Source organism: Triturus cristatus, chromosome 1_1, assembly GCF_964204655.1.
Source record: "Triturus cristatus chromosome 1_1, aTriCri1.1, whole genome shotgun sequence".
In the NCBI taxonomy this organism is placed as follows: Eukaryota; Metazoa; Chordata; class Amphibia; order Caudata; family Salamandridae; genus Triturus; species Triturus cristatus.
Window position 1 is genome coordinate 921,747,671 of NC_140579.1, and position 17,920 is coordinate 921,765,590.

A 17,920-nucleotide genomic window follows, 5' to 3' on the forward strand; every position below is an offset into this window, starting at 1 on the left:
CTGCTCCAACAAGGCCATTACATGATGGCACTTGAGCTCAAGGACACCTATTTTCACATACCCATCCACCCTGCATACCGCTGGGACCTTCATTTTTGGTAAGTGGACATCGCTTACTGAGGGATACTTCTAACCATAAATTCCTCACTTTTAGAATATTCTATTAAGTGCTGTACTTGATCCGGATGTTTTTCATTGCAGGGCTACCGCAAATCAATAGGTGTCTGTGTGCGGCTCCATGTTTGCTTTGTTCTGCCCTAGAATTGAAGAAAGAGGGCCGCATTTAAAACTTCAGTTGCTTTGTTTCCACCCCTGCAAATGCCTATCCAGAGCTTCACTCCCACTTTCATCAGTTTTGACGACCCCCCTCCCTCAAAATGAAATCTAGTGTATAAAGAGAACAATATCCCCTCCTAAAATGACTGGCTTCAAACCATGCAGTGACTTCAGAAAACAGATGCCAGTTACAAATGCACACAAGGTGTGTCTGTGGTGCTTGGATTTGAGCCACGACTCAAGTTGTGCGATGAGCATGCCCTTATGCACCCAAATGCAATCCAGGACTGCAAAGCTGTATGTCTGCAAACACAGGAAGAAGTTACAGGCCTTGTCTAAGTCTCACTCCAAGAATAGGATGTGGACCCGCTCTCAGGGCCGCTCCTGCGAGAAGTCGTCTTTACGGTCGAAGTCCTCAGGTAAGTCGAAATTCAAAAAGAAGCAAAAGAAACCAAAGCAGAACTCAACTCCCTCCCAACACTCTCGATCTATAGAGGAAGTTGCATGACGATAAATCTCGCACCCTAAATCTGATTGAATAGCTGATTCCAAAGTAGATTTCTGTGCTTCATATCTTTGGTACTCTTCTGCCTCCTTCTACTGCGCCCTTGGACCCTAAGGATCCAAAAGGGCTCCTAGTTGGATGACTGCAGGCAGATTCGTACTGTGAACTGTCTAAATCCATCGGATCCATCAGGGGTTCAGCTCCAACTCTGGTGGAGACTTCCACCCTGGCTCCAAGACCTATGTCGGTCGCTCGTTCATCGATGCCACTGACACCGGAGGAGAATCTGGTAAAGACTCTGATGTCTGTCCCCCTACCGGCTTTAGCTCAACCCCAACCAAGGTTGCACTCTAAATCCATAGAGCACCTGGTCCTCATACAAGCTAAGTCTGATCCAGTGGCTTCACTACGACAGACGCTCCACAGTCTTTTCGGCTCCAGCTCTGACTAAAGATGATTGTGAGAAGTTGGCCTGATATATGCTGTCCACTAGTTCTAGTGGGCACCTTGTATCAGTCCAAACAACCCCTTATGGTGATAGGTTAAAGACAACCTTTATTGAAAGCTATCCTAGTGGTAGCTATGGAGAGCAGCCTTCAGGCTAAGTCTTGAAGGAGTGTAAAGCAGCTTGTTTTACCAGTCTATAATCTCATGAATGACCAAATGAAAGGACAACCACACCAGGTATATATTTAAAATATATGTATTTAGGTTAAAACACACCCCTCTAGTCTCTTTATGAGACTGGAGTTCGAAGTACTTAAGTTACAAGTGAGCAATCATCAGTAATAGCACAAATACACGTTTGGGCCCTAGGGGCGTACCAAACCATATACCAAAAAAGTGGTATAAGAACCAAAACTGAACTAGACACAAGGCCTAGAGCCTGTAGAATCGCTGGGACCCCAAGGAACCACCCAAGGTAGTGACACAGGGGAGCCACGGGGACTGTATGCAGTGTGTGAACACAACCGCGGGTTCCCGTTATCTTCTATGGACAATGTCGCGGTTGGAAATTTAAAGATTAGGGACACTTCTAATCGAGTCAGGACCAAACCCTTTTGGACTTAAGAAGTTCTAGGGCTAGCACCCACGGGAGCACCGGAGTACTCGAGTTACCTCACCCAGGGAAGCCGGGTGCATAGGTGTCTTTTGTTGTCGGGTCGCGTCATCGATTTCAATGGGAGCCTGCAAAGAACTGCTGCTGCCGTGAAGAGGAAAAGTGTCCGAAGAGATCCAAGCCTGGATCTGGGATGGAAGAAACCTGAAAGCAGAGGGGACAGAGTCTGGGTCACTAGCCAGTGACCAAGGGCAGGATGGACCAATGCCCACAGATGTCGGGTGCTTCAGGTGAGTTGATGGGTGTCTTGACTCTTCGTCGACGCCTCCTGGACCTCGTGGCTGAAGTCCACGAGACGGATTTGAGCTGTCCCACGAAGTCTGTCGAAGGCTGCAGTGTCGGCGACCAGATTGGACCCAACAAGCCTTGGCAACGGCAAGTCACTGGAATTCAGAGAAAGGACTGCGGTGCAGACCCTCAAGGTCTGAGGGACTCACCTAGTGAGGGTAAGTCAGGGCACGTCTGGAGCATCCAGGAAAGCCGAAGCAGAAGAGGAGTTGCCTTTGTGGGGACCTACTAGCCAACGGGCTAGTGATCGCGAAGGAGCCTCGAGCAGTTGCGCTTGAAACTGGCCCACGGGCCACTCGTGGAGTGGAGGCCAGCAATCTTCAGTGCAGGAGGTGCTCAAGGCTGGGGCTACTCGGAGCCCAAAGCACAACTTTGAGGAAGCCCAGGAAGATGTTGTTGCAGCAAAAGATCACGGTGTCCAGGGATCACGGTTCCACGTCACCCACAATAGCCACTGGCCTCAACTTTGCTGTGGACTCAGGGTAGCCTCGGGGAAGTCTGGAAATCCACCTCTGGTGATGCAAAGACTTCGGCGTCCGGCGGGAGCTTCAGCGATGCAGACCGGTCAGTTGCTTTTTTGGTGCCTGCCAAGCAGGGGAGTCACTCCTTGACCCCAAAGGAGATTTCTTCAGTCTTCTAGTAAGGATAGAGCTTCGAAGGTCCAGGATATATGTTGCAGAGTTTCCTCCAGGGTAATCTAAAGTCCTAGGGACTGGATTCCTATACTTATACTAAGTTTAGGGGATGGACTAACTCTAAGGCCCCACCTATGGGTGGGTCTGGAAAGAGGGGTGGTTACACCCATTTCCTTTGTCCAGATTCGCGCCAGAGCAGGGGCAGGTAGCTCCTGCAACCGGTTTGAACTGGACTATGCACAGAGACACCAATTGTGCCCCCAGTGCAGGACTTCAAAGCACCAGAGAGTGCTCCCGCCCAGCCCCAATACACATCTGCCGGTCTGGGGAGGTGGTTACACCCCCCTTCGACAGGAAACATATTGTCCAGGCCTCCCCTGCCGGAGTTTCGGTCAGCAGCAGGAGGCCAGACCCGTGTCTGTGGCAGAGGCATCCATTTTGTGATGCCAGGGCTCAGGAAAGTCCTACCGGGTTTGACCAGTGTGAACATGTCTCTCCCTCTAGAAGGGTGGAATGCTACCCTCGCCGCCAGAACTGGCGGGGGGTAGTATTCCAAAGCGTTTGACACCAAACACTACATGTTTTGATGCAGCCATTCCAAAGTTAGCATTTACCGCGAGGTTATAATGCACTTAAGAGTATATGGTATGGCTGTATCTGAGAACAGCCATAAGGAAGTATTTCCGAAAGCTGCAGAGGGGCTCAGCTCATGCTTGGGCACCCTCTCACACAAAACCAAGCACTCTGCCTTCAGGATTGTCAAGGCCTGCCATAGGAGTGACTTATAGGTTTATATGTGTCTGTATATATATGTGGATATAGGTAGCCTATACCACTGTAAGGGGTGCAAGCACACCCTTACCCAGGCTGCAGTAGCAGACCTGTGGTGCCATTTTAGAGTGCTTCCCAGGGGTGGCATAATACATGCTTCAGCCCCTGGTAGGCCTCTGAGGTACCTATGCCCTAGGTACATAGTATACCATATACTAGGGGCTTATAAGGCACTCCAGAATCCCTAATGTACATGCAAACCATTTTAGAGAGGAAGCAGCTAGGCTGTGGTCCTGATTAGCAGGGCCACAGCCAGACTAAGGTCGAAAAACAGTGAAACACCGGCAAAAAGTGGGAGTACCCATGTGAAGCAGATCCTACTCTCCTACAATGATGATGTGATTTACCCCCATTATGTTGATGACCACTTGTATTTGGACTTATAGGAAGCCAGTGGACTTGATGCTTCCTGGGAGACTGATTAACATTGCCTCTTGGGCCTCCAACGTTAGTGCTTCCTTCGCTGTAGTAATTAGATAAGCAGCTTGAGGTACTGGACCTGCAGCTGTCTTCAGTTGTAGTCAAGACAAATGTCCTTACTGAGGTTTTGCAGCTTGGGCTTGTCTCACCTGAGACTGCTTCTGTTCAGTGAAGCCCTTATTGACACCTTAGCAGGCACTTGGTCGAAGGTTTTGTTCGTATCCAGTGAATAGGCAGGTAGCCAGATGCTATAGGCCTTCTCCTGGTGACCCTGCTTTGCTTACACAGTATCCTACTCTAGAGAGTCTGGTGTTCCAGGCTCCCAACAGCAAGGTGAACCACAATTTGTTCCCTAGGAGCCTCTTAGCACCCCCATCCCAGACAGGGAGTCTAAGACGATTAAGGCGTTCTAGATACAAATATTCTCCTTGGCCAGCCTAGCACAGAGGTCAGCCAATGTGGTGTGTTTATTGAGGCGATATACACATGCACATTGAGACATGGCCAGTGAGATCCTGAAAGAAATTACGGCATCACGGGGTCAAACTATTCACGATGGTAAAGATGTGGTAAAAATACTTGATTCGCACTGGCCTTGATACTACAGACTCTCTTGGACGGACGGTTTGCACCAATGTGGTGCTCCGTCACCATGTGTGGAGGCAATACACAGGTTTCCCTTATAGATAAGCAGTGCCGTAGCAAGGGGTGGGGGAGATGGGGGTGATCGTCCGCCCCGGGTGGCACGAGTTGTGGGGGCGGTGGCCTCTTCCCGCTCTTACCCGTCGTCACAGGGCAGCAATCGCCAGCACCCCACATCCCCCCCCCTCTCCCTCCGTTCTTCAGTACAGCTGTCGCGGGGCGATAATCAGCGGAATCTCGAGCAATTGCAGTTGACTCAGTTTGATCTACCACCCGAGATTCTGGATGTCATCCTTGCTGCCAGGTGTCAATCTACAAAGTCCATTAACACTGGGCACTGGGGCATATTTGTTGCCTGGTGTGGTCCGCAAGACAGACCCAATTCGGGCAAAGCTGTTGAAAGTGTTTTATTGGTTGTTTTGCCTTGGTCTTGAGGTATTTGTCTTCCCTTCCAGCCTTTTGTGCATTACTATACCAGCTGTCCTTGTTTAAATCAGTTGTGATGTAGTTTATTAAAGATTTACCACACATGTTCTTTCCAAACCATTTGTGGGACCTTATCTTGGTATTGATGTTTCTCATGTGTACTCTCTTCGAGCCGATACACAGCTGCTTGTTGTGTCTCCTGACCTTTTAGAATCTCTTTCTCATTGCCATTGCTTCAGCTTGTGGCATGAGTAAACTCACCCACATCACCTTTTTTCCAAACAAATTGGTGCTGAGCACTCCGTTGGCCTTCTTTAACATTTAGCAATCCATCACTCTCCCAGCATTCTTTGCCACACCTCACTCCTCGAAAGTTGGACCCAAAAGAACTTTAACGTTTTTAAATCCATCGTACCAAGGACCATCAAGTGGATCATCAACTTTGTTTCATTAGATGGGTTGAAGAAAGGAGAGGCAGTTCTGAAAAGCACTCTGTTGTGGCAGATAGTTATCTACATTAAGATCTGCTATGCACTGGACAAAAATCAGCCTCCGGAAAGCCTGAGAGTCCATTCCATCGGGGCTGCAGCCACTGCCAGGATGCAACGTAGGCGTCTAAGAACATGCTCATGAAGCACTACTGCCTAGACAGCCAGGTCTGGAGGAAAGGACTTTTTTGCTAAAATAGTCCTGCTTGATTTTTTTGGTCTGAGTCTACTCGTCAGACCCCGCCCTTCCACCCACTACCTTGAGCGGTACCATTTTGGTATCTTTTCTAAAGGTAAGGAACCTGCGGATACAAGTATCAAAGCACAAACTTTGCAGCGTGAATCTCTTCTGGATTCACATGCTGTACTTCCGCCACCTAGTGGTTGGGTCTGGAATAATCTCCTTTTGGTCTGTTTTCTCTTATTTTGGGGGAGCGTCAGTGACCATTAGCCATTTGGGCTGTACCCCTCCTTGTGTGATATAGACGTGCACCCTAAAAACTCTTGGATGTTGACGCCATCTTCAGATTCTTTTTTGCGTTGATGGGTCTGGAAGCAGGTGAGGGAGCTCTGGAGTCGACGGGAAAGTGCATCACAGAAATTCAGTCACCGAGAAAAAAACGTGAAAACAACAGAAACAGCCACAACGCTGTTGGCTGGTGGAAAGAACACAGTAAAACCCTGAGAAGCACCAAAGAGGCGAGGAACCTGACATGTAGCGAGACACTATGGGTCAGAAAGATAAAGGGGTGTGGAGCACGCCACATTTAGCTTTTGTCCAAAGTGGCATTGTAAAAGTTCTCTGGATTGGAAGAAGTTCAATTAGTTAATCACATTCACCTTTCTTACATGGGTTTGATTAGCTGTGTACTGGTTGCATAGGAATAAATGGTTGGACTCTAATAAATAAATATACTGGATAAATATCAGGATTCAATAATGACTGGAATAAATATCAGCAAAACATCACAGTTGCATAGCAAGTTAGATACCGATCGTTTCACATAAATATCTCAGGGTCATACTGGTATCGCTGCCACCAATTAATCACTTTCAGGGTAAACACATTTAGATTGCCATTTAATGCGGAATGCGCGCTCTTACAGTTTTTGAAGTGTTCACGGGTTCGGGCTCTCTGGGCACAAGATACTCGTGATAATCCTTTAGTTGCACTTAAAGCATATTGCGCGTGTATCTGGAAGATAAAGACATACAATGACTACGGCAATTACACTCCGCGGCCAGCCGGTTTAATACTACTGCGGCCGGAGGAGTCTGTGCGCTTCTGTCAATGCAGGCGGGGTCTCCGAAGGCGGCTTCAGTTCACGAGTCCTCAGACCGTCGAACGGGCTGCCGGAGGGGTCAAACTACCTGCGCGCACAGTTCAAAATTGGAGCCGCACCTCAGTCCCGGAACAATGCGGCAACTTCAGGGGAAGAGACGGTCCCACCTCACTTTAGCTGCGCCAGTAAGCGCTCCAGTCAGTATGGCCCTTCTCCCAAGGGCGAAGGGGGGTTCCAGGGGCTCCGCGATCCTCCCTCCGATCTCACTCACGGGGGGGGCTCCCGCCCACAACAACAGTCCCCAAGTCACTCGGGCAGGGCAGAGACGGTACTCTCGCCCAAATGAAGGCCAGCCTTTCCCCGACCCAGCGCAGCATCTCACCTTCTGTCCACGATCAGCGCTTCGACGGCGGTGGGTTCGGAGATGTCCGAACGCCCGCCAGGAGGCACTTAAGTTGAAGGGGCCCTGTCAAGGGTCGCAGTCGCGATCTCACCACTGGGGGAGGCGGGGAGGCTCTAACTATGGCCAAAGTCTCTGAGGGGCAATTGGGCACTCGCTGGCCAGGCGCTGAAGGCGAGAGGTCACTGCTCGCGCTTCTGACTGGAACGCCAGTCAGGGTCCACGCCAACAACCTCGGCTGTACTTCTGCCTGCGCTATCAGCTGCCTCAGGGGGGGGAACAGGGCAGGTGTCAATCTGGTGTCAAGTCCTCTTCTATGTTTCTTCTCTTCTCCACTTTTTCTCATCATGGCCGCCAGGGACTGGGCCTTTTATAGCCAGTGCCCTGGGGTGCCAGCACGAGCCAGAAGGTTCTAGAACCTTCCCTGGCTGTGTCAATGACATGGCCCTTCCAAGGTGTCTTTTTGGTCATTAGGAGCCACCATACTGGGCTTCCTAAGGCAGCCATTTTGTGTACTTGTAACTTCTGAGGGGATTCCTGTCAGGTTTGCAGGTTACACAGAGTGCGCCAAAACCTCCAAAGGGTCAGAGGTCAGAAGGACTCCAATGGGAGTCACTCTCATAGGGGACAATGGTGTCCACCATTTTAGGGTTGACAACCTCAGTGTGTAATGCCACCGGTTCCGTCAGGCGCCTTGTACATAGGTGCTAGGAACTTGGTGAGCAACTGAGCGTCAAGGAGCATCTAGCCCCATGGGACAACACACAAAAAGGTCCTGTTAGACAAATAAAAAGCGACAAATTTTAGGAGGCACGGGGGAACAAAATAAATCATGGTGTGAGGGGACTCTCAGAAGCAGACAGGTCTAACACGCGTCCCCCCCCACTTGAAAGTGGGGAGAGCTACCCAAACCCTTGGGAGTCCTCAACACTAAGGCGGAAATACCTGGAGAGACCGTCTGCATTGGCGTGGTCAGCTCCGGGCTGATGTTCCACCCGAAAGTCCATTCCCTGTAGGGAGATAGACCACCTCAACAGTTTTGGGTTTTCCCCCTTCATCTGCATGAGCCAACGAAGGGGTCGGTGGTCTGTCTGAACCAGGAAGTGCGAACCAAACAGGTATGGTCGCAGCTTCTTCAGTGCCCAGACCACCGCAAAGGCTTCCCGCTCAATGGTACTCCATCTCTGTTCCCGGGGAAGTAGTCTCCGTGACAGGAAGATCACGGGCTGATCCAGACCCTCTTCATTGAGTTGCGATAGCACCGCCCCAATGCCAATGTCGGATGCATCTGTCTGGACAATGAACTTCTTCGAGAAGTCTGGAGCCTTCAAAACTGGAGCGTTGCACAATGCCTGTTTCAGAGTGTCGAAGGTTCGTTGGCAAGCCTCGGTCCAGATGACTCTCCTGGGTTGCTTCTTGGCCGTGAGTTCAGTAAGGGGAGCCACGATAGTGCCATACCCCTTCACAAACCGTCTGTAGTAACCTGTGAGGCCCAGGAAGGCTCGGACCTCAGTCTGGGTCTTGGGGGGTTCCCAGGCCACGATTGCCTCAATCTTTGCCTGAAGGGGTTGCACCGTTCCCCGGCCCACCAAGTGACCTAAGTACACCACCGACCCCTGCCCAATCTGACACTTGCTGGCCTTGATCGTCAGACCAGCTTGTTCCAGGGCCTGGAGAACGTCTTGCAGGTGCTGCAAGTGATCCTCCCAACTGCTACTGAAGACAGCAATGTCGTCAAGGTAAGCAGCAGAGAAGGATTCCTTCCCAGTGAGGATCATGTTCACCAGCCGCTGGAAGGTTGCAGGAGCGTTCTTGAGCCCAAAGGGCATCACACAGAACTGGTAGTGTCCATCAGGTGTGGAGAAGGCTGACCTTTCCCTCGCTCCACCAGTCATAGGAATCTGCCAGTACCCTGCTGTGAGGTCAATGGTACTCAGATATTGGGCAGCTCCCAACCGGTCAATTAGTTCATCCGCCCGAGGGATCGGATGAGCATCGGTCTTCGTGACCGAATTAAGTCCTCGATAGTCCACGCAGAATCGCAATTCTGGCGTGGTGCCAGGTGGTGCAGCTTTAGGAACTAAAACCACCGGGCTAGACCAAGGGCTATTTGAAGGTTCAATAACTCCGAGCTCCAGCATCTTAGCTACTTCACTTCGGATGCTGGCCTTCACCTTGTCCGACAGCCGGTAAGACTTAGACTTCACAGGTGGGCTGTCGCCGGTGTCCACGTCATGAACACACAGATGGGTCTTACCCGGGACAAGGGAGAACAGAGGAGAGAATGACCCCAGAACCTGGCGGCATTCCTCCTGCTGCTCCGGAGTTAGGGATGGTGAGAGTTTCACTCCCTCCAATGACCCATCATTTTCTTGAGACGTCAACAGGTCGGGGAGAGGCTCAGTTTCCTCTTCCTCCGATCCATCAGTCACCAGGATCAACAGGACTACGGGCCTCTCATAGTGGGGCTTGAGGCGATTGGCATGCAGCACCCGACGTGGATGCCGTGGGGTCTTGACGTCCACCAGATAGGTAGACTTGCCCATCTTTTCCAATACCTCATATGGGCCTGTCCAACGGTCCTGAAGAGCGCTTAGCTCTCCCGGTCCCATCACCCACACCTTCTGTCCAGGCTCCAGCTCCACTGGGTGAGCGTTGTGGTCATACCACGCTTTCATCACTGCCTGGCTGGCTTCCAAGTTGTCAGAAGCTTGCTTCCACAACTTAGCCATTTGGCTCCGGAAGGCCAGCATATAGCTCACCACGTCCTGGGGAACTTTCCGGAGAGACTTTTCCCATGAGTCCCTCACCAGGCTGAGAGGTCCATGTACAGGGTGCCCATACAGAAGCTCGAAGGGGCTAAAGCCCACTCCCTTCTGTGGCACTTCCCTGTAGGAAAAAAGTAAGCAGGGTAGGAGGACGTCCCATTTCCTCTGCAGGCTTTGGGGTAGACTTCTGATCATACCATTCAACGTCTTGTTGAACCTTTCCACAAGGCCATTGGCCTGTGGGTGGAAAGGAGTGGTGAACCGGTAGGTCACTCCACACTCCTTCCACATTGCCCGCATGTATGCTGACATGAAGTTGGTCCCCCTATCAGACACAACTTCCTTGGGGAAACCCACTCGGGTAAAGACCCCCATCAGGGCCTTTGCCACCACCGGTGCAGTGATGGTTCTCAGAGGAATTGCCTCTGGATACCTTGTGGCATGATCCACCAGTACCAGGATAAACCTGTGACCGGATGTTGTCGGTGGATCTAAGGGCCCAGCAATGTCGATGCCCACCCTTTCAAAGGGGGTGCCAACGACGGGAAGTGGTTCCAGGGGAGCCTTCAGCTTCGTCCCTGTTTTCCCACTGGCTTGGCATGACACACACGACCGACAATATGCATCGGACGCCACCCTCATTCGAGGCTAATAAAAGTGGGGGATAAGCCTGGCAAAGGTCTTGTCCTGACCCAAGTGTCCTGCCAAGGGAATCTCATGAGCCAACTCTAACAGGAAGGCTCCGTAATGCTGTGGGACTACCAGGGCCCGTGACAATCCGTGCACTGGCGCCCTGGGTTCACTGTAGAGGAGGCCATCCTCCCAGTAAATACAATAGTTCCCAGACTCGTTACCCGCTGCTTGGGCTTCAGCCTGTTGCCTCAGACCCTTGAGGGTGGGACATTCCCTTTGTCCCCTGCTCAGTTCCTCCCTGGACGGACCTCCCTCCACTCGCCAATCAGCGGGGATAGGTAAGTTCTCCAACGGAACCATGTCCTCCTCCGTGGACTCCGGGTCCACCTCCGTAGGTGGCCTATCCGTCTCACGGGGCACGGACGTCGAGGCAGGCTCCTCCTGTCCTCGGCATGCTCCCTCATCAGCAGCTACGGGGGTGGGCCATTGTTCCAGACTCCGACCCCTGCGACTTCTCCTCCCAAGCAGTTGCCGACCTGGTACTCACACAGGCCCAATCAGGTGTACCCAGCATCTCCGAATGGGTCCGGTATTCCACCTCCTTCCAAGCATTGTGCTCCATATCATTGCCCAGCAAACAATCGACTGGCACGGCGGGGCTTACGGCGACTCGAAGTGGACCTGCAACCCCTCCCCACTCAAAGGGAACCTCGGCCACAGGATAGTGGCCCATTCTGCCGTCAGCCAGTGCGGCTGGATGAAGTACGCCCGGAACCACCTGCTCCGAGGACACCAGTTGCCTCCTTACCATAGTCATACTGGCTCCTGTATCTCTCAGAGCTTCCCCTCTATGGCCATTGATGGTGACCCACTGCCCATACTTGGTAGTATTCGAGGGCACCTGGATCTTTGGAACCATCTCCCGATCACCCAGGGACACTAAGGTGACTCCCGCCCACTCCCTTCCCTCACTTAAGGGCATCTCCTCCCCGAGCGCTACACTAGCGACTCCCGGGGCCTTTCCTCCAGCGGGAGGGGGTGGTCTCTTTGGGCATTTCGGGTCTCCTTTGTAATGTCCAATACCACCGCACTCAAAGCAATGGACAACCCTTGGCTGCTGACTCTGGCCGGGTTAGGGTTCTTCTGTGGGTTAGCCTTAGAGTTGGAAAAGGTGTTTTTCCCCTTAAAGTTATTTTGGGGGCCTTTGGAGAACTCCTGTTTCTTGTTATCTCCCCCCTCTTTCCTTAGGGGAGCGCCCTGTCCGGACTTCTGAGAATCTCCTCCAGTCCCCTTCGTGGACACTCGGGTACTTGCCCAAATGTCCGCCTCCTCAGCAAGCTTACGGGGGCAAGTAAGTTTGCTGTCTACCAGGTGTTGCCTCAGCTCGGGAAGGCATTTCTCGAGTAGATGCTCCTTGAGGATTAAGTCATACAACCCTTGATAGTCCTCCACCTCACTACCTTGGACCCACCCTTCCAGGGCTTTCTTGGCAAAATCCAGGAAGTCAACCCAATTTTGTGAGCTCAGCTTGTGGCTACCCCTAAACCTTTGCTGGTATTTCTCCGGGGTCAACCCAAACTTCCTAATGAGCGCCACCTTCATGGCGGGGTAGTCTACCTGTTCCTTCCGGTCTAGGGCCAATAGGGCATCCCTTCCTGTCGGAGACATGTACCGGTATAATCCACTACCCCAGTGCTTCTCATGGATCCCATGGGCTCTTAAGGAGACCTCATAGGCTGCCAGACACTTGGCTATGTCGTCCCCAGCGGAATAACTGGCGACTACGTCCTTTGGTAAATGGGGCCTGGGCTCCCTGGCAATTTCCTTGGACTCGACACCCCCCGGAGTATTGTTAATGGTCTTGAGGTCGAGTTCTCGTAACTTGAACTCATGTTCCATCCTCCTCCCTTCCATCTCCAGCTTGGCCAACTCCCACCTTAACTGTCTTTCCTCTCTCCTGTCGGCTAACTCGGTTTCTGATAACCCTCTTGATGACACACTACTGCCCTCCCGTGAGGCTACCTTGGGGCTGATAGACATCGCACCCACCCCCAGAGGCCATTCTGTAATCATCTCCCTGACAGTTTCCCTGTCTGATTCCTCCTCCTCTACCGTTCCCTCCGTGTGTGCTTCCACCCAGGCTCGCAGACTAGTACGGAGCTCCTCTCTCTTGGCTCCTCGCCTAACGAACACTCCCCTTTCCTGACAGAACTCCCTGAGCTGTGCCACAGTATAGGTCTCCAGCTCTGACATTTTGAATTCCATTTTTGTGAGTTGAAAGGGTGGACCACCACCCCGAAGTAGGTTATGAAGATAGGAACTTCCTCTGAGGATCACCTCCACCCACCTCCAGGAAAGAATTTAAAAAAACAAAATCACAGAATTAGAAGGCCGCTGGGAGAATACTCCGGGTGTGTACCTGTGATGCACACTGAATTATTATGAGGTTCACAACAGCACGGCTCGTAATCCCAACCGCTGCCACCAATTTTATGTTGGACCTGCGATGGGCAAGCCCAGCACAAAGGGGGGTAGCTTGGCTCGAGTGACAAGGCGGTAGAAGGCTGTTGTGTTAAGCCGGCTATGACCAAATAATAACTCCCTGCACACCACATAAAAAGAAGGACACCACACCACTGTTATAGAAAAATACGTTTTGTTTATGTAAAAGTTCTCTGGATTGGAAGAAGTTCAATTAGTTAATCACATTCACCTTTCTTACATGGGTTTGATTAGCTGTGTACTGGTTGCATAGGAATAAATGGTTGGACTCTAATAAATATACTGGATAAATATCAGGATTCAATACATTTGGAATAAATATCAGCAATGACTGGAATAAATATCAGCAAAACATCACAGTTGCATAGCAAGTTAGATACCGATCGTTCCACATAAATATCTCCGGGTCATACTGGTATCGCTGCCACCAATTAATCACTTTCAGGGTAAACACATTTAGATTGCCATTTAATGCGGAATGCGCGCTCTTACAGGTTTTTGAAGTGTTCACGGGTTCGGGCTCTGGGCACAAGATACTCGTGATAATCCTTTAGTTGCACTTAAAGCATATTGCGCGTGTATCTGGAAGATAAAGACATACAATGACTACGGCAATTACACTCCGCGGCCAGCCGGTTTAATACTACTGCGGCCGGAGGAGTCTGTGCGCTTCTGTCAACGCAGGCGGGGTCTCCGAAGGCGGCTTCAGTTCACGAGACCTCAGACCGTCGAACGGGCTGCCGGAGGGGTCAAACTTCCTGCGCGCACAGTTCAAAATTGGAGCCGCACCTCAGTCCCGGAACAATGCGGCAACTTCAGGGGAAGAGACAGTCCCACCTCACTTTAGCTGCGCCAGTAAGCGCTCCAGTCAGTATGGCCCTTCTCCCAAGGGCGAAGGGGGGTTCCAGGGGCTCCGCGATCCTCCCTCTGATCTCACTCACGGGGGGGCTCCCGCCCACAACAACAGTCCCCAAGTCACTTGGGCAGGGCAGAGACGGTACTCTCGCCCAAATGAAGGCCAGCCTTTCCCCGCCCCAGCGCAGCACCTCACCTTCTGTCCACGATCAGCGCTTCGACGGCGGTGGGTTCGGAGACGTCCGAACGCCCGCCAGGAGGCACTTAAGTTGAAGGGGCCCTGTCAAGGGTCGCAGTCGCGATCTCACCACTGGGGGAGGCTCTAACTATGGCCAAAGTCTCTGAGGGGCAATTGGGCACTCGCTGGCCAGGCGCTGAAGGCGAGAGGTCACTGCTCGCGCTTCTGACTGGAACGCCAGTCAGGGTCCACGCCAACAACCTCGGCTGCACTTCTGCCTGCGCTATCAGCTGCCTCGGGGGGGGGGGGAACAGGGCAGGTGTCAATCTGGTGTCAAGTCCTCTTCTATGTTTCTTCTCTTCTCCACTTTTTCTCATCATGGCCGCCAGGGACTGGGCCTTTTATAGCCAGTGCCCTGGGGTGCCAGCACGAGCCAGAAGGTTCTAGAACCTTCCCTGGCTGTGTCAATGACATGGCTAACCAAGGTGTCTTTTTGGTCATTAGGAGCCACCATACTGGGCTTCCTAAGGCAGCCATTTTGTGTACTTGTAACTTCTGAGGGGATTCCTGTCAGGTTTGCAGGTTACACAGAGTGCGCCAAAACCTCCAAAGGGTCAGAGGTCAGAAGGACTCCAATGGGAGTCCCTCTCATAGGGGACAATGGTGTCCACCATTTTAGGGTTGACAACCTCAGTGTGTAATGCCACCGGTTCCGTCAGGCGCCTTGTACATAGGTGCCAGGAACTTGGTGAGCAACTGAGCGTCAAGGAGCATCTAGCCCCATGGGACAACACACAAAAAGGTCCTGGTAGACAAATAAAAAGCGACAAATTTTAGGAGGCACGGGGGAACAAAATAAATCATGGTGTGAGGGGACTCTCAGAAGCAGACAGGTCTAACAGGCATCATAAATGAGCACAAAATAATGATGATGAGATGTGTCTGAAAGACCACAGTTCGGAGGATTGCACAGACTGTGCAGAATACTTGTCAAAGTCTATCAGAAGAAGAGGTGGGTGCACTATGCATAGAATCACCACAGGATAAAGAGAGCTTCTTGAGAGACCTGGGCCTCTTGAGTAAGGAAGAGAGTACAGTCAGACACTGAGAAGACACTGAAGAGGCTAGGGAGAAGAGCAGGAGCTTGAGGAGATAATAGATGTTCAGCCAGAGAAGAGACAAAAGACCCCGAGCAAGGAAACACCACAAGGGTGCCCAGCAGGTGATCTGCAAACAAGACTCAAAACACACAAAGCTGATGTTGGCAAAAAGTAAGACAAAGCCAAAAGGCCCCCACTGCTGGAAGCAAACCTTCACAACCAGCCTCGACCTTGTAAGAGGATCAAAAGCATGGGAGGGACAAAACTGAATTGGGGAAGACCGGCTTGATGCTGAACCCATGGACCAGCTCGACATTGATGCTGAAACCTGTCTCTACACCGATGTTGAAAAATATGATAACACCAACACCAAAAAGCTCCTCCACTTTGACAAAGATGAGATGTGAGGAAATGGAGGGTAGTGTCAAACAAGGAATTATAGAAGACGAGAAGAAAAGGAGATGCTTTGAAACAGAACTAGTGGCCCTCTCATTTATAAGAGTTCAACTACTTTCTAAGGGGCTAAAGGGTACAGCACAAACAACAAGCAGACGAACAGAGAGCAGGAAATGGAGAACTGGAACTAACAATCCACTCCAGAATCAAGAGGTAGAAGAAGGAGTTTACAGAACGGAAGAAGAGAACCAACAGTTCTAGGACCAGAAATCATCACATACTGGAGAATCTGTAGAGGACTGGCAAGACATTTACACTGACTCACCGGGTGAGGGGCTAGACTCCTACTGTTCAAAAACCTCGCCACCAGATGTCATCACCACATACAGCTTGTCATTAAGAAGACAGCAAACATACACGGAGTACAACTGGAATTGGAGCAAACAGAAGCATGTTTTGTCTTTGAAACACAACTGCTACACCAGAAGAAAGAATTGTTCCTCCCAATGTTGCTGGGTGTCTTAGACCAAGGGAGGGCAACATTCAAGGAACCAGCAGCAGCAAAGGCCATCACTCTGAGGGTGGAAAGTAGTATTGCTTTTCCACCGGTGATCCCCCACCCCCTTACTTCAGGGGAAACGTGCAAGCCGACTCCCCAATCATGGTAACTGCTCACAAGGGGTAACAACCACACATCAACAGGTCCATGACCGACACGGAAAGCAAGAGTGTGAACATGGAGTCTAGAAAGCTTGGGAGGTCATGTACTGCACACCAGCATATAGCTAACTCAAACTCCTTATTAAACCGATATGCCCACCAACAATGAGAGGAGATTAAAGAACTCCTGCCAGGAGAGTTTAAGAAGAGGGCAAATTAGGTGTTGCAAGAGGGCAAGACAATTGCTAACACCTGCCTCAAGTCGGCATTAGTTTCTGCAGACACAGCCAGTGGACACCAATGTGCGTCTACCCCTCGACGCAGACATGGCTGGCTCTAAATTTTAGGATTTAAGCAGGAAGTACAAGCCACCATAATAAACATGCCCTTCATGAGAGACCGCTCTTTCACTTCAGCCCATGAAAAAGGCAATGAGACACCCAAAGTCATGGGAGCTTTACATTACATGGGTCCGATCAGAGGGGGTATGGCGCAGACAAAGAGAGCTCCCACAAGAGAAGGCATGCAACCACACACCACTCATAGAACATTTAGTCAACAAAGTACATCAACAACAGCACCATCACAGTGGCAGTAGGAATCAAGCTCGAGGCTGTGCTTTCTTGGATGAGGCAGTGGAAGAGGAGTCTCTCCCCCAGAGAAGGAATCAACACAAACAAGCAGCTCCGCAAAGAATGCTCTCTTACACAAATCATCCGTACGTCAAAGGATCGGAGGGTTTCTGAGAAAATGGAGACTAATTACCTCTGGCAAATGGACACTAAATATCAGAAGGCATATTTGTTGCATCATGTTAAAGTCGCATCCCACAATACCAATCAAAGTAGAAGAAAATCAAATGAGAAGAATAACATCGACTACAGCAGGAAGTAACAGGCCTGTTAAGCAAATAAACTATAGAATTAGTACCACCAAGAGAAAAACTTAAAGGGGTTTACCTACTTCCCAGTGCCAAAACCAGACAAGACCCTAAGACCAGTACTGGATCTAAGAGCACTCAACAAGTCTATCAAAACAAAGATTCAAGATCACATCCCTCCATGATGTAATTCCCCTTCCATGCTAGAGGGACTGCGTGGCAACCTTAGACCTCCAGGACGCATACCGTCCCATTCCGATGAACAAGGTACACAGATTTTTTTTTTAAAACTTATTATTGATACAGAACATAAAGCAGCAATAAAACAGTACATGAGTCAACAGTATACATATGCATGTCGCAGTGTAGGTGACATATGGGAACCACGGTACACATCCCCACGTACAATCATATTGGTAGCAACACCAGGTCAAAGGTGCAAGTCAGATACATGCGGCACATATTGATCAGGATACAGGTAATCGCATTACTCATCGCCATGTAGGGTCACATTATCAATATCAGACATGTCCATTAGTTTGAGTCGTTCACAGCGCAATTCAACTGTAGGGGATAGGCAGATGTCGCCTCTGTGTCTATTCCACCCACCCCATTTGCGGTCCCATTTTTTGGG

General features: G+C 50.8%; 1 protein-coding gene across 7 annotated transcripts in view; it reads left to right on the top strand.

Moving 5' to 3' along the window:
- Positions 1-17,920, top strand: part of LOC146871292 (transcription factor SOX-13-like) — a 588,655-nt gene that overhangs the window by 504,102 nt on the left and 66,633 nt on the right. The window lies entirely within an intron of this gene.